We start from the raw sequence: 16,174 nt of genomic DNA on the forward strand, positions 1-16,174 counted from the left end.
CAGTGTATGAGGGGTTTGTGACAGACTTCTTTCACTCAGCATAATGTTTTCACGTTTGTTTGTATTGCATGAATCAACACTTCGTTTCTTTTGTGGCCGAATAATGTTCCCTTCTATGAATAGACCACATTTTGTCTATCCATGCATCAGGTGATAGACATCTGGGTTGTTTACTCTCTTTGGTTGTCATGAATAATGCTGCTGTGAACGAACATTCATGGACCAGTTTCTATGTGGACCTATGTTTTCATTCCTCTTATGTATATTCCTAGGAGCAAAACTGCCGTGTCATATGATAACTGTATATTTGACATTTAGAGAAACTGCCAAGCTGCCTTTCAAAGTGACTGCCCCGTTTTACTTTCCACCAGAAATATATGAGCATTTCAGTATATCCACATCCTTCCTAATTTGTTATGGTCTGATGTTTTTATGTTAGCCATCCTGGATACAATGATGTGGTGTCTTATGATTTTGATTTGCATTTCCCTAATAGCTAATGATGTTAGACATCCTTCCATGTGCTTATTGGCCATCTGTATGTCTTCTTTGGTGAACTACCTACTCAAGTCTTTTCCCGTTTTTATTTATTTTTTATTTTTTTTTTCAACGTTTATTTATTTTTGGGACAGAGAGAGACAGAGCATGAACGGGGGAGGGGCAGAGAGAGAGGGAGACACAGAATCGGAAACAGGCTCCAGGCTCTGAGCCATCAGCCCAGAGCCCGACGCGGGGCTCGAACTCACGGACCGCGAGATCGTGACCTGGCTGAAGTCGGACGCTTAACCGACTGCGCCACCCAGGCGCCCCTCTTTTCCCGTTTTTAGACTGGGTATTTGTCTTTTTATTGTTGAGTTGTGAGGGTTCTTTATATATTATAAATGTAAATCCCTTATCAAGTATGTGATTTGCAATGTTTTCTCCCATTTTGTGGGTGATCTTTATTTTCTTGATGGTGCCATTTGAAGTACAAAATTTTAAGATTTTGGTGAAGTCTACTTTATGTAATTTTTCTTCTGTTTCTTCTGTCATATCCAAGAAATCATTACTTAACCCATGGTCCCAAAGATACGTTACTGTTTGCTTTTATGAATTGGATGGCTTTAGCACTTACATTTAGGTCTGTGATCCATTTTGAGTTAATTTTCGCAGACAGTGTGATGTGTATGGGTATCCGGTTGTGCCAGCATCAAAGTCACTTTTTAGGGTTGATAAATCTTGCAGGCAGGAAATAAAAATGTGTCTCCTTTTCTTCCGTCATTCTGTAGAAGATGTTTCCTTCAGCCAGCAAGAAGGAGCTGTAGGGCAGCTCTCCGGTGACCCCAGCGAGGCCTTGGTTCAGAAACAGGGAAGCCAAGATGGAAGGGCTCAGTCAGTGGTGGTTCCCATGGCTCCTCTGTGTTGGAGGCTTAACATCCTCCCTCCGTCTTCATCACTGGGTCTTGGCAAACTTCCAGGTAAGTCTAGCATATGTGTGTTCAGTTCACAGTCATATGCTCTGGTGGGATTTTCCAGTATTTTCTTTCTTTAAGTACATCCACTGTGTTCCAGGAGGGCGGAGGGTGACTGGTCTTCCTAGAGGTCCTACCCATCCCAGGAGGAAAAAAAGATGGTGGGCGGCTCTGAAGCTAGTGAGAAGCATGAGTTCCCTCATTTTGTCTTCAGTCTGCCATTGGGTTGAGCAAGCTAGAGACTTAGCCTAGTTCAAAGTTTGTTAAATTACCGTCGGGATGAACATGGGAGGAACAGTGATGGCTACATCACTCATGGGTCTTCTCCGGTAAGGGCAGGAACTGAGCTTTCTTTTTTTTTTTAATTTTTTTTCAACGTTTTTTATTTATTTTTGGGACAGAGAGAGACAGAGCATGAATGGGGGAGGGGCAGAGAGAGAGGGAGACACAGAATCAGAAGCAGGCTCCAGGCTCCGAGCCATCAGCCCAGAGCCTAATGCGGGGCTCGAACTCACGGACCGTGAGATCGTGACCTGGCTGAAGTCGGACGCTTAACCAACTGCGCCACCCAGGCGCCCTGGAACTGAGCTTTCTTATTAGAGCAACAACTGTATAACAACAGCTGACACGTACTGACAACTCATGCTGTGCCAAGCACTGAGCCTAAGTACTGCGTGTGCTGGGTCTCATATAATCCTTATAATGCCCCGGAGGTAGATCCTGGTACCATTCCCATTTTATGGATGAGAAAACTGAGTCTCAGAACAGTTAAGTGACTTGCCTAAGATCACCCAGATGGTTCTGGAGACTCCGAAGTCCGACTTCTTGACCACTACTTTTATTGCCTGAATCTTACTCACTTCTCCACCTTCGGGGCTTAGTACAGCGCCTGGGACAAAGAAGATACAAGTAATAGGACAATGATGAGCACAGGGGCTCCAGGCTCACTGCCTGGGTTTTGATCCTCTCTGTTTCACCATCCATAAAATAGAGATAGTACTTGTACCTCATTCGAAGGGTTGTTGTGACACGTACACGAAGAGTGCCAGACACATAGTAGCTGCTCAATAAACTGTAGCCGTTGTATTAATGAGCCTTAAAACAGTCGAGAGGCTGAATCTTGGCTCCTGATAAGTCTCGGGACCTTTGTTAAGTTATTTAACTTCTCTGTGCCTCTGTTTCCTCATCTGTGACGTGAGGAGAACAGAACGTATGTACCTCATAAGGGTACCGTGAGGATGAAATAAATCCAGGTTCTTAAAGTCCTCAGAAGTGCCTGCCCCTTAGTCACCACAGTCTGAATTAGCTGAGCTGATGCAGGCCATACAGGCAGAGGATGCCACTCATAAACCCTTGAACGAAGGATGTTCCTCCTCTCTCTGGACAAGACCTTCTCCTGCTGTGGTGAGAACAGAAGGGGTCAGCCTCCCAGGCACCCAGGGTCATCCAATCCACCCGGCTGGCCAGTGGCATCAGAAATGACATGAGCAGATCACTGGCACACCCCCAATAGCTGCCGCACACTGACAGCCTGATTGGTCACGGGCAGGACACGGTTATGATGCTTAGAGAAAGGGTCTCTGAGTTACTTGGCTTGGGTTCGAATAGCAGCCGTCTCCTAGGATCTATGCGACAACTAAAGGGATACTACGCATCACGGGCACAGGACAGCACCTGGCACAGAATGGCAGTGGTCCGCGTGGCAGGCATTTTCGTCGGTTTGGTTCATCACCATATCCTTGTCGGAATCAGCACTGTTTTCTACGGCTGCTGGAACATATCACCACAGACCTGGTGGTGTAAAACAACGCAGACTTATTCCTACAGTTCTGGAGGTCAGAAGTCCCAAATGAGTCTTACAGGAATAAAATCAACATGCAGAAGGACAGCTCCCCTCTGGAAGCTGCAGGGGAGAGTCTGTTTCCTTGCCTCTTTCAGCTTCCTCATCCCCTGGCTCGGGGACTCACGCTTTTGTCCCCCTGGTTTAGCATCCCAGTGCTTTCCTCCTTCTGTAGTCAAAGTCTCCCTGTACCTCCCTCTTATAAGGACCCATATGATGACACTGCAGCAGATAACTCAGGATACCCTTGCTATCTAAAATCCTTAACTTCATGACGTCTGCCCAGTCCCTTTGCCATCTAGGTGACATTCACAGGTTCCAGGCCTTAGGACCTGGATATCTTTGGGGACCATTATCTAGCCCACCCCAAGCACCTGGCTCATAATGCACTCGGTAAATCCCGGCCACGTGAACATCAGACGCTCAGTGGTGCCATCGGCATCCCCTCGGCTGGGTCCTTTCAGGAGTGACCACAGCAGCACATCTGGCCTCCTTGCCTTCAGGTCCTACTCACATCTCACCTTCGGTGTGGCCTTCCTGGCCCCAAGTTAACTGCCAGTTAACTCCTCCATCACACACACTTGTCATCCCTTTATCACATGGTTTAACGTAGTTTTCCCCGAAGCACGTTTGGCCTTCTAGCATACTGTAAAATTTATGTGTTTGCTAGGGTTATTGGTATTTGTCCATCCTCCTCACTGGAATGTAAGCTCAAGGATTTCTTCAGGGCAAGGACTTTTTGGGGTTTTTGTTTGTTTATATTTTTGTAATGTCTACTTATTTTTGAGAGAGAGAAAGACAGAGCACAAGTGGGGTAGGGGCAGAGAGAGAGGGAGACACAGAATCTGAAGCAGGCTCCAGTTTCTGAGCTGTCAGCAAAGAGCCCAATGCGGGGCTTGAGCTCACGAACTGCGAGATCACGACCTGAGCCGAAGTCGGATGTTTAACCAACTGAGCCACCCAGGCGGCCCTTGTTTTTCTTGTTAAGTTTATTTATTTATTTAGAGAGAGAGTGTGTGTGAGCATGAGTGCGAGCTGGGGAGGGGCAGAGAGCGAGGGAGAGAGAGAGAGAATCCCAAGCAGAGCCCAATGTGGGGATCGAATTCACGAACTTTGAGATCACGACCAGAGCCAAAATCGAGAGTCAGATGCTTAACCAACTGAGCCAGCCAGGCACCCCATGGACTTTTCTGTTGTAGCCTCACACATCTCCTAGGGGTCTAGAACTGTACTGGGCACACGCAGGTGTTCAGTACCTGAGTGTTGAGTGAACATACGACCTGGATGGCCTGACCGAGTTTCTCTCAGCTGTGAGTCTGGTTCTTTATCTTTTAGGGTTGATCATGGCTTTCATAACAATGAAGGCATTGCCTGTGGTGAGGCCAATCAATTCCAGGCAACCTAGGTATTATCCTGTTCACAGTCCCCACCCCATTCCATTAATACACTGGCAATTTTGATCTCTAAAACACACATAACCTCAATTCTTATCTCTGCCAATACTTGCAAAAGTCTGGGAGGGAAGTGAATGGTTTGGCTTTGGATTTTACTGGAAGATAAACTTTTGAGAATTCAGATGGTGTAGAGATGGAAGGGTAAGTTGACCCTGGCTGAAGTCACCAAGGTTTGTTGTATTGAGTTATACTGTTTCTACTAGCTGGCCTGGAGGTAATGAGTTTGCGACTTCTGCGGTTGGCTGGCCTCAAGAGGTTGGCTGTAGAAAGGTCCTGAGCACTGACTGGGGGGCGGGGGGCATGGTGGAGGGGCTTCGGGGTGCCCATGAGCTTCCTGAAACTGCACGTGAACGTCTGTGTGTCTGTATGTTCTTAAGGAGAGTAGAGCCCATTGCTTCTATCAGCTTCTTAGGAGGGAAAGTGGAGAACTTCTGCACTGCCCCAGCTGGGACGGCTCTGCGATCCTGGGACTCACAACACACAGCTCAAGTGAACAGGCTGTACACAGATCAGGGATGAGAGGCATGACCCCTTCCCCCCACTCCTAACCCTTAACAGGTCCCCAAGCTACTATGTTAAAGGTGCTGAACCAGGCACTGGTTCAGATCTCAAGTTGACCAGTCTCATTTTTTGTAAGACTCTGGGTGTTTCTTGAGGCCTCAGTAGTTCTCCTTGGTAGACTTGGGACTGCTCTACTTTGTCTGATTTTGTGTGAATATGAAGGTTCTTCAAGGGTACAGAATGCTGTCGAATCGCATAGTATTAACGATAAAGAAAATATGTGCCTTTTTTTGTTATGTGGCAACAGACTGGCTCGCTTCCTACTCTGTTTATCTGTCCAGCCATCCATCCGATAAGTATTCACTTCCTCACAACATTCACAAAAGCTACTGTGTATGTAACAAAAGCTTTATATAAAACACGAAGCCTCATTTTAGAAAATCATGAATAAACTGAGGTTCAGAGAGCTCAGGTTACTTGCTCAAAGTCTAGAAAGTGACAGAGCAGAGCCTGATTGGAAACCTTATTGATGCAATGGCAATGTTCACCATGATCACCTAGCAAAATACTCCTGAAGGCGAGAGGGGAGGGGAGATACCCCCCGGAAGGAAGATGGGAGGACAGAGCACCTCGAAATCTATGTTTCACCTTAACATGCTTACATGTGTTACAGTGTACATTGTATTATGCCCCTGCTTTTTTTAATATCAAAGAATTTCCCAGCAATCTTTGCGTACAAGTGATGCTCTGGGAAGGGGGTATACCCCAGGGTAGTTCTGCTACATTCCGCACCACAAACACCACTTTGCACGTCGGATGTTTGCTGTTTATTTTTGAGATTTACCTCCTGCGTGGGACTGGAGGAGGACAAGAACTGAACCTGATTCCTTCTTGCTGCCTCCCGAGACCTTGTCCAGTATCCAGCGTGAAGTAAGTACACATATCATGAATCTGGCAAATACTTATTGAATGCCCGGCATGCACCAAGCCAGGTGCTATGGGAGACAGAGACAGATAGGACGTGCTCCCTGCTCTCGAAACGATTACAACTGAGCTGGAGAGGCCAAGCTTCCAGAATCTGCTTGAAAAGGATCTTTCCGAGAGTCTTGGCACAACATTTTTAAAAGCTTGGGACTATAATAGAGCAATAGAAGAGATGGGAGGTAATTAGACACCAAACAAAAAGTGTCATTAAATAGGACAAATTTCATGAAAAGTGACAACCTGTTCCTCTGGAAAGGCAGCATTGTGTCAAGTTAGCACAACTTGCAGTCACAAAGTACAAATTATCAATGATGAAATGTGCCTGTTTCCCAAGAGGGAAAGGCTGAGAGCCAAGTCGCCTGCTCTAGATGCTATCTGTTTCGCCACAAGGGTCTGAGCCTCTGATTGCTTGGCCTGTGAGGGCCACGTTCAGAACTCGGGCAGCACACGTAAACCCACGTCCCTTTCTGACAGACGTGGGTAGGTTCTGAGTTTATCAGAGTGAATTCTATTCATCAGATGTTCACTGAACTGACTGTGTCAGTACCGGCCATGCAGTGAGAGGCAGGGGTGCGTGATGAGGGCTCACACAGGGAGTCAGAATCCTGGCTCTTCCGTGAATCAGCTGGGGGATGTGGGACAGGGTTTCTACCTCTCTGAGACTTGGTTTTTTAAACCACAGCCTGGGATCCTAATACTTACCTCGTAGGTTGTTGTAAAGGTTCATTGGGGTGACAGACAAAAAGCTCCCTGCACAGGGAACTGTACTAAGACCTCCACAAATGGGCACAAGTAGAAGGGGCAATTGTGGCAAAATTAAGGAAGTGATCTCTGATTTCCAGAAACCTCAGGTCTAGTGAAAAGACAAGTACACTAACAGATAGAGGTCATTACTGTGATGGGTGTGACTGTTTTAAGTGAACATTTACTGAGCACTTACTATGTGCCAGATACTGTGTTAAACAACTTTGGCTGGATAATCCCATTTCTTCTGCACAAAACTCTATGAGGCAGGAACCACAATTGTTCCCGGTGGGGAACGTGAGGCGTAGGCAGGTTAAGTAACATGCCCAGGGTCACGGGGCTGGAAAGCGGTCAGAAGCAGGGTTTGCACCCAGAGGTCTGGCTCCAGAATGAGATTTCAAGGCACAACAGTGAGAGAGAAGGGAAGCCCAGAGAGGCTTCACAGGGGCGATGCTAAAATGGCGAGCAGTTTTTCGGGCACCAGAGTCAGGTGAGAAGGCGCCCAGGCAGGAGGGAGAAGCAGAGGCAAAGAGCTGGCAGGACGAACAGCTTGTTCTGTCCAGGAATCCAGGTGGGTGCGTGCAGGGGGGTTGGGATGAGGGTGGTGGGGATCTGGAAGATGAAGGTGGGGAAGCAGGGGCAGACAGCGTGACACGTCAGAGGCCAGGCATGGGGACTTGGCCTTTTACCTGGAGGAGATAAGGGGCCGATGAAGGATGAGGAAGACAGGGTCGCTGGCAGGTAGGGAATGCGCCTATCCGCTAGGCTCAGAGAGACATGACTCTGGCTGGTCTATTTGAATAGTCAGGCTGTATCACATTTCCCAACTGAATGACTAACTTTCCAGCTATTGGATGTGTGCGAGTTTCCCCTCTCCCCTCCTGGCCACTCAGTTCCTTAAATGTTGACCCTGACTGCTTTCCCTCTCCCGCAAGTGCCCGGCAAATGTAGGTACTAAAAGAATCTGTTAAGTGAATGAGTGATCAAGAGCATGAACGGGGGTCCTGGGAGGCTCATGTGGTCGAGCGTCTGACTCTTGGTTTCAGTTCAGATCGTGATCTCGTGGTTTGTAAGTTCGAGCCCCACCCCGGGCTCTGCGCTGGCAGCATGGAGCCTGCTTGGGATGCTCTCTCTTTCTGTCTCTCTGAGCCTCCCCTGCTGTCTCTCTCCCCAGATAAATAAATAAACTTTAAAAAATTATTTTTTAAAAAAAGCATGAATGAATAAGTGAGTCTCTGAAGAGCTGAATTGTGAGCTGGATTTAAGAAAATGCATATAGCCAAGGTGGATCACAGACCTAAATGTGAAAGGGAAACAGAAAAGTTTCCAGAAGGGGCACCTAGGTGGCTCAGCTGGTTGAGCGTCTGACTTCAGCTCAGGTCCTGATCTCAGGGTTCATGAGTTTGAGCCCCGTGTTGGGCTCTGTGCTGACAGCTCAAAACCTGGAGCCTGCTTTGGATTCTGTGTTTCCCCCTCTCTCTGCACCTCCCCCACTCATGTTCTGTCTTTCTCTCAAAAAAATAAACATTAAAAAATTAAAAAAAAAAAAAACACAAGAAAAGCTTCCAGAAGAAAGCACAGGAAAGTATCACGGTGGTCACAAAGAGTGTCCAACAGACCATGAAAGAAAAGCACTAGCCATAAAAGGAGGTAATAATAAACTCCACTTCATTAAGATTAAGAAGACCTGTTCATCAGAGATGACATTTAGAGAATGAAAGGCAAGCTGGAGACAAGGAGAAGAAATGTGCATTTCCATATATATGATAAAGAACTCCTAAAAATCACGTTGAGAAGTGAATTTTTAAAAATGAGGCACTACTTGAATAAGCACTTAAATAGTGTGTTTACACACATGCATTTAATAAATAAATACACACATACATATATGCATATATTAACATACATATGTAACCTACACATACCACTACACACCCACCGGAATGGGTGTAATTAAACGACCAACACCACCAATTACAGAAGGATGTAGAACAGCTGGAACGCTCACGCACGCCTGGTGCGAGTATCATTTGGTGCGACCACTTTGGAAAACCGTCTGCCAGGATTTACTGAAGCCGAACATGAGCTGGCTCTATGACTCAGCAATTCAACCCCTGCGCATGTCCACACGAGAGGCAAGTGCCCACAGCCCACCCCGAGACCTGTTTAGGAACGTCCATAACAGCTCTATGGTAATAGCCCCAAACTGGAAACAATGCAAACAGCCATCAACGGGAAAATGGATAAGTATATTGTGGCATATTCACATGGTGGTATAGTCAGAGTTATAAACAAAACAAAACAAAACAAAACAAAACAAAACAAAACAAAAACCCACCTTGCTATAGGCAACAAAACGAAAGAATTTCAAAGGTGTTGTATTGGGTGAAAAAAGCCAGACACTCAGGTCCAAGAACGGGAAAAGCCAATCAATAGGGATAGACAGGAGACCGTGCTTTCCTTGGGGAGACGCGTCTGGGTCACCGGAGAAGTTCTTTCTCTTGATCTGGGTGGTGATTGCACAGGAGTACTCACACGCGACACTTCACTGAGCCGTACCCTCAAGATCAGTGCACTTTATGTTATACCTCAATAAAGAGGTGTTGAAAGATAATAAATATATTAAAGTGTTAGAAAAGTGCTGAAGAAGAGGTCTGCCATATTTTGAAAAACATAAGAGTGAATTTAAATGTTAAAACAATAAAACTAAAGACATGCAGCATGAAATAAAAGGACTGGAATGGGGGGGAGGGGGTCGGTTCAAGAGCCGGAGCAGGAAAAGGAAGTCAGAAGACAGACCAGGGCCACGTCGAGGTGAGCACTGACATCAGGGAGAAACCATCAACCCAGACCCGTGTGGACATGGTGGCTGGGGCCCTGACTGCAGAGGGGAAGAGCCTAGATTCTGATGTGCTCAGAGCCGATCATCCCTGTGGTGGGCAAGGATGCCACTGAAAACCAGGTGGCGACTGCGACAAGAGACATGAGGCTCAGCATGTACTGAGCGCCTACTACGTGCCACGCCCCGTGGTCAGTGGTCAGTGCCTCACTGCAGTCTTCTCATGTTTACTCCCTGCGACCACTCTGTGAAGTGACTCTGGTTGCCCCCAGTTGACAGGGTGAAGTCACTTCCTTGGGGTCTCCAAGGGCAAGAGAAAGAGACTCCGGGCAGGCAGGCAGGAAATCCAGTGAATTTAAGGAACTGAGACGACTTCAGACATTTGAACAGGTCTGAGGAGCAAATTACTCATGAGATACAAAGTGTGCAGGATAAACCAGCTCGTGGTACACCTAGCAGTGTAGTGACCAGAATCCGAGGAGAAGAACAGAGATGGAGTACTTTTTGTATGCTTTCAGGTAGATCAACAACATACAGTGACCAAAGTAAATTTAAAGGGCACAGTGTGCCAAGTGGGTGTGCCTGGAAGGGGGACGGTAAAGGTTGTTGCATGGAACTTGGTTGGAAAGTAGCTATTGGGCTGGCCTGTGCCCAGAGCTGTTATATTGTGACGTCCCAAGATTTGTAACTTTCCTTTCATGTCCTTTGAGTCACTCTTAATAATTCACCTTCCTCCACCTTGGCAATGTCAGGTTAGGCAGCAAGGGTTGAAAAGATCCAGCTTTCCTCTCCTCCTCCCCCACCTTCCTTCCGTGTCTTTCTTTCAAGAAGTATATACTTATTACATATATTATTTAACATGCATTGTTTTAGAGGCTGAGGATACAGTGATAAATAAAACAGGAAGTTCCTACCAGGCCTCATGAAGCTTGTATTATAGTCAGAGGAGATACACAATATGCAAATAAACATCCACAGTTTTATGCAGCAAGGAAAAATGAAGTTAGCTAGGTGGAGGCCTTTCTGAGGAGTTGACATTTAAGCTCTGATCTAAGTAGAATGAAAGAACAAGTTAGGAGAATGTGAGGAGACTTCCAGGCTCAGAAAGCAGCCAGTGCAAAGGCCCGGAGGTGGGCGTATGTGAAGGTTGGTCAGGCAAGAGCGAGAAGGCCGGTTTGAGGGGCACGTGGGTGGCTCAGTTGGTTAAGCGGCTGACTCTTGATCTCAGCTCATGTCATGATCTCGAAGTTTGTGGGATCCAGCCCCTCGTTGGCTCTGTGCTGACAGCATGGAGCCTGCTTGGGATTCTCTCTCTCCCCCTCTCTCTCTCTCTTCTCCTCCCCTGCTCACTCACTCTCACGCTCTCTCAAAATAAACTCAGGAAAAAAAAAAAAAGGCTGGTTTGGTTAGTGCACACTGAGGAAGAGGAAAGTCATAGGAAATGAGGTCACAGAGGAAGGAAGAGCTCACATAGGGCTTTTGTAAGCCACGGGGAAGCCATTGGAAAGTTTGCACTTGGAAGCAACTCGATCTGATTAGCGTATGGGGAGAAAGGACTCATAAGGAGGCAAGAGAAAAGCAAGGGGAGCACTGGGAGGCCGCCGCAGGAGTCCAGGGGGAGTTGATCAGTGGCTCTCCCAGAGCAGTAGTGGCAGGGGTTGTGAGGCTAAGGCTGCATTCAGGACACAGTCTGCATAAAGAGCTGCAGGGTTTGCTGGGGAATTGGATGAAGGGTGTGAGAGACGGAGGTCAAGGATGTCCCTAAGTTTCTGCCCTCTGTCCTTAAACGAATGATGCTGCCACTGATTTGGGGAATGAGCAGGTTGACGCGGTAAAACCAAGAGTTAAATTCATAGTTGCGGATGCCTATTAGATACTCACTTGGAGATGTTAGCAGGCTGTCTCTTGGTGTTCGGTGGGGGAATCTCCAAAAGCTACCGAAGTGATCCCTTACGGACGGAAAAATCTCAGTTCTCCCTAGTTACTAACATTTATTCCTTCAGCAAATATTTACTGAGCCCCTACTGTGTATCAGGCACTGCACCGGGTGCTGAGGAGTATAGCATAGATTGGGTCAGAAACACTCACTGTCTTCATTACAACTTAATTAGTTCACTGGTTTCTGAGACACCTCTCTGAATATTGTGTAAATACGTGGAATCGACTCTCTGGAGTTATAAATACTGAGATGTGCTCTGACTCAGCAATTTGGAAGAGCTTAGATTTTCCGAAAGAAAGGAGCTATAAATAGATTTGGACAAATGACAGAGTTACCCATAAAATATGTGAAGACCGCCTTCAAATGAATCAGAAGGGACTGTCTCAACCAAATTCATGTTTACGAAGAGTCAACTTGGTGTAATGGAAAAGCTTACAGGGTTGGAAGGCAGGAGCTCGAGGCCTGTGTTCTTCTCCGACTAGGTCGCATGTATGACCTTGGCTGAGTCCTTGGCTCATCTTGCTTCGGTGTCCTCTCCAATAAATTGAATCTGAGAGCCAGTGTTTTCTCAAGAGCCTCCTAACTATTGTTGTTTTCTTTGCATTTTTTTTTTTTTTTTTTTTTACTGGACTCTCCCTCTTCTTTCCAACACTTACTAAAAACCAAAACCTCAAACTCCAAGGTGATTCTTCTCTTCTTCAAGGGCTCGTTGTTCAAAGCAAGATAAACCTAGAGTTCCCCTCCTCCCGCCTGGCTTTTTGCAAATGGAAAGAAAATGGTTTTTTCTGATTGTAGAAATGATACACGTGCTTCGTGAAAATCACAAAGACAATAAAAAGTCTCTGCAGTGATCCACTGAGGCAACCATGTCTGTTTTCACCATCATTGTATCTGCAGTGTATCACATGGCAGTTACTTAATAGATATTTGTTGAATGAATGACTTCTGCTGCTATCTTGTGAACACCCTTTTTAGTCTCCCGACAGGAGGAGGGGGAGGAGAAAATTCTTTCTCTGGGGGTTGTTTAGCCACTAAAGCAGGAGGGGCCACTTAGTCCCAGAGACTGACATGGCTGGGACCATACCGGATCTCAAATGACTCGTTTCACAACAGCGGAGGTCGGAAATCTATGGAATGCAGGGAAACAATCACACCAAAGACACCATTCTGATGGCCGTCAACAGTATCACGGGCGGCACAGTTTGAGCAATAACAAGAAAGGCTGCACAACAGTCCAAGGTCTAACCGGGAGTGGCTCCTGCAGGCTGTGCCCCACAAGCCTTCCTCCCACGTGTGGGTGCTCTTGCTTCCCTACACAAGGCAGGGGTTTCTCGTGGCACCTGAGCTGAACTCAACACTTGATCGAAAACCTAGCATTCTTTTGATTGTTAACTCCCCTCTTGGTAAACCAAGATGGTTTTCTGATTACTTCAGGAAATGGATGAAAGCCAGAAGGTGTCTGTAGACACAGGCTTTATCTTTTTCTCCCAAATGGAAGTGGTGGCTGATGTTGAAAAACTGGGACATTTGACATGTGAATTTCAGATCTCTTGAAAAACCCCTGCACTTGGCACCACGGGGTCCTTATCCCAAGGGGCAGTCCGCTAGGGCTGAGGGGCAGCCTCTTGCTCTAGACAGGGTGTTCAGCTCCCTGCCATCCTGCTGTGTTCCATCCTGCCTACTGTGCTCATTGACCCAACTTGCTACCTCTAACTAATTATGCAAAAGCGCTCGAGGGGCATCTATGAAGTACCAGGCACTGTGCAAGTCCCTTGGAACACGAGAGAATTCAACACAGCTCCGACCTTGGAGGCGCTCGCAAACCAACAAAGAAACCGGTTAATTACAGTGTGGTAAGGGGATAAAGCGCAGCCCAGAAAGCAGGAACATGGCACGGCACGGGGACTCTGCCCTGCGAGGCTGTTTGGAGGTTCCTTGAAGGTCATGTTTGTGCTTGGTTTTGAAAGATGAGTTATTCAGGCGGGTGGGATGGTGGTAAATATTGCCAACAGCGGGGGTGCTTTTGAAAGCATCTACGAGGTCTTTTGCTGATCTGACCGTCTCAAGCCAGCAACTTTTCCCTGGTTGATGCAGGTCTGTCTACAACCCTCTGCCCAGGTGTTTTACCCCTCCACCCCTTCCTTCCTTCCTTCTGTCAAAATGCCAGAGAATGTTCACCTCTACCAGGAAGAGCCTACCTGACTAATCCCCACTCACTTCCAGTTATTTCAACTAACACAACACCCCCATTCTGGGGAAACTGGTTACCTGAGGGTGATTCTGTTATTTGAACTCTTTGTTTTGGAACCTTCTGATAGTTGGGAGAGTAAACCAGCATTCCAAGCAATTAATACGTATTTATCAAATATCTACATTGTAGAGAACTCTCTCTGCCACATACATCATTTTTGATCCCAACAGCAACCCAGTTGAGAATGAAGACAAAGACAAATAGACTAAAAGCAGAAAAGATAAAATTCAGAAAACATTTATTAAGTGCTCGTTATTCACAATTTTGTTAATCCCTCCGTGCATCCCTCCTAGTAGTGCTCAGTGAATGACACTGAGTACTGCTAGGGCCAAGCACTGTGCTTAGCACCTGGAAATCGAGCCACTGAAACATATAAGCTGGCAGGTGACATGGATAAAGAAACCCATTTATAATAAGTTACCTGCCAGAGCAGTTTCAAAGTACAACAACAACTGGGGGAAAGGAGTGTCGACCGCTCCCAGGGATATGGGGCAGGTATCATGGAGAAGTCTGAGCTGCTTATCTTGTTTTTTATTTTTATTGTGACATTTGACAACATACACAGAAATACGGAGACTGGTACAACGAAACTCCACGTACCCACAACCTGCTTTAACAATTAGTAACTCATAGACACTCGATTCATCTGTACCCTCACCCGCTTCCCTCCATCCCTTCATTTGGTTTTGAAGCCAGCCCTAGACATTTTTCTTTCACCCATAAATACTAAGCTGAGTTTGAAGAAGGAACTGGAAAAGTCTAGACCTTCCACCAATAACTTCCTTTTCCCCAATTACTCTTCTGCCAGCGACTCCAAAGCCTTCGCTAGTTCAGGGTAAAGACCCATGGCTGCATTGGACCCTTTGAGCTGGTTGAAAGAAAAGACTGAACGGATCCAGTGAAAACCCCATCCTGCCTTACCTGAAATGCTGTTCATTCTTCAGGTGCTTGGTCCTAATTAATAATCCTTCAGAAAAATTGCTTAATTCTTTAGAAGCTTATTGAGGGTTGTACAAATGACCTAATGTTTGTACAATTAGGCTGTACAAACAACATAGTGTTTGTACAAAATGGTGGCTACATTCCACATTCCCATGTGCCCTTAAACTCCGGGGGGTGGGGGGGGGGAACCTCAGACCATATGGGCTTGCCCTGGGGACGGAGCTGACTCAAAATTGCTTCCTGTCACATCCTTGATCTTCACGGGGTTGGGAACCTAGTCCTATGTGGACATCTGATCTCTATGCCCTCCACCCCTTCAGCGTCTCCTGTCTGTCTGATGGGTACCAACATCCACGCAGTTACTCAACCCAGAACGTTGTCCAGGACTCCCTTTCCCTCACAATTCTGCCTGTTCCTTTAAAAGCATCCATTAATATCCACTTACATACACCAAGATCCTTCGATTTAGGTCCCCAGACCCTTCCTTCAGGTACTGCAATTATTTAAGCATCTTTCTGCCTTTAGCACCACCCTCCTCATTCTCCACGCAGCAGCGGGGTCATCTTTATAAAACACCCCGTTTCAAACGCTTTCATAGTTCCTAACCCCTACAGAATCAAGACCATGCTCCTTACCGTCGACAGGGAGGCCCTGCAAAATATAAGGTTTCTTGCGTGCTTCTCCAGCTTCGTCTGCTTCATCTCCTTCCCTAGCCTGCAACCAAATGCTCTTTTTGAGGGTCTGCTTTCTGGGGTCTGCGCTCTTACCTGGGAAGCGCCCTTTCTTTCAGGAATAATAAAAGCTACACCTACTGCGCCCTTGCTTACACGCGAGAGCTCACAGGAGTCCACGACACCACTGAGAAGCCATCACCTTCCTTTTGCAGATGGAGAAAGTGAGGATGGACGCCTTACCCATGGCCACACAGCTACTGAGTGGGAAGCCGAGGCTCGGATTCAGACTCGCGGCGCTAGACGCCCGGGGCTTAACCACAGAGTCCCAGCCTGCCCGCACACCCTCCACCGCAGCAGCTACAGCTCCCGGCGAACGACAGCCCCTGGCTGCGCGGGGACCGCTACCAGCTGGGCCAGCGGAGGAACGAGGCTTCTGATTGGCTGCCTCCGGCGACTACTGGCGAGAGGGAGGGACCGAGGGCGCGGGGGCGTCGCGGAGAAATGACGCAACGCCGCGGCTCCTTAAAGGCGCCAGCCCCTAGCGCCGCGGATGGC

At 47.1% G+C, this 16,174-nt stretch overlaps 1 long non-coding RNA gene across 2 annotated transcripts; it reads right to left on the bottom strand.

Annotated features, from left to right (window-relative positions):
• Positions 1 to 1,921: 1,921 nt before the first annotated feature.
• Positions 1,922 to 16,037, bottom strand: LOC109494959. 2 transcript variants are annotated; one of them, XR_002738718.2, is made up of 3 exons: positions 15,581 to 16,037; positions 3,126 to 3,242; positions 1,922 to 2,850 (listed from the first exon to the last, which is right to left on the bottom strand). It is a non-coding gene; the product is annotated as an uncharacterized LOC109494959 (long non-coding RNA). The 2 variants fall into 2 exon arrangements; XR_002150137.3 differs by having other exon boundaries at positions 1,922 to 2,340; positions 2,458 to 3,242.
• Positions 16,038 to 16,174: the final 137 nt, after the last annotated feature.

The sequence above is a fragment of the Felis catus genome, chromosome E2 (genome assembly GCF_018350175.1).
Source record: "Felis catus isolate Fca126 chromosome E2, F.catus_Fca126_mat1.0, whole genome shotgun sequence".
NCBI classification, from domain to species: Eukaryota; Metazoa; Chordata; class Mammalia; order Carnivora; family Felidae; genus Felis; species Felis catus.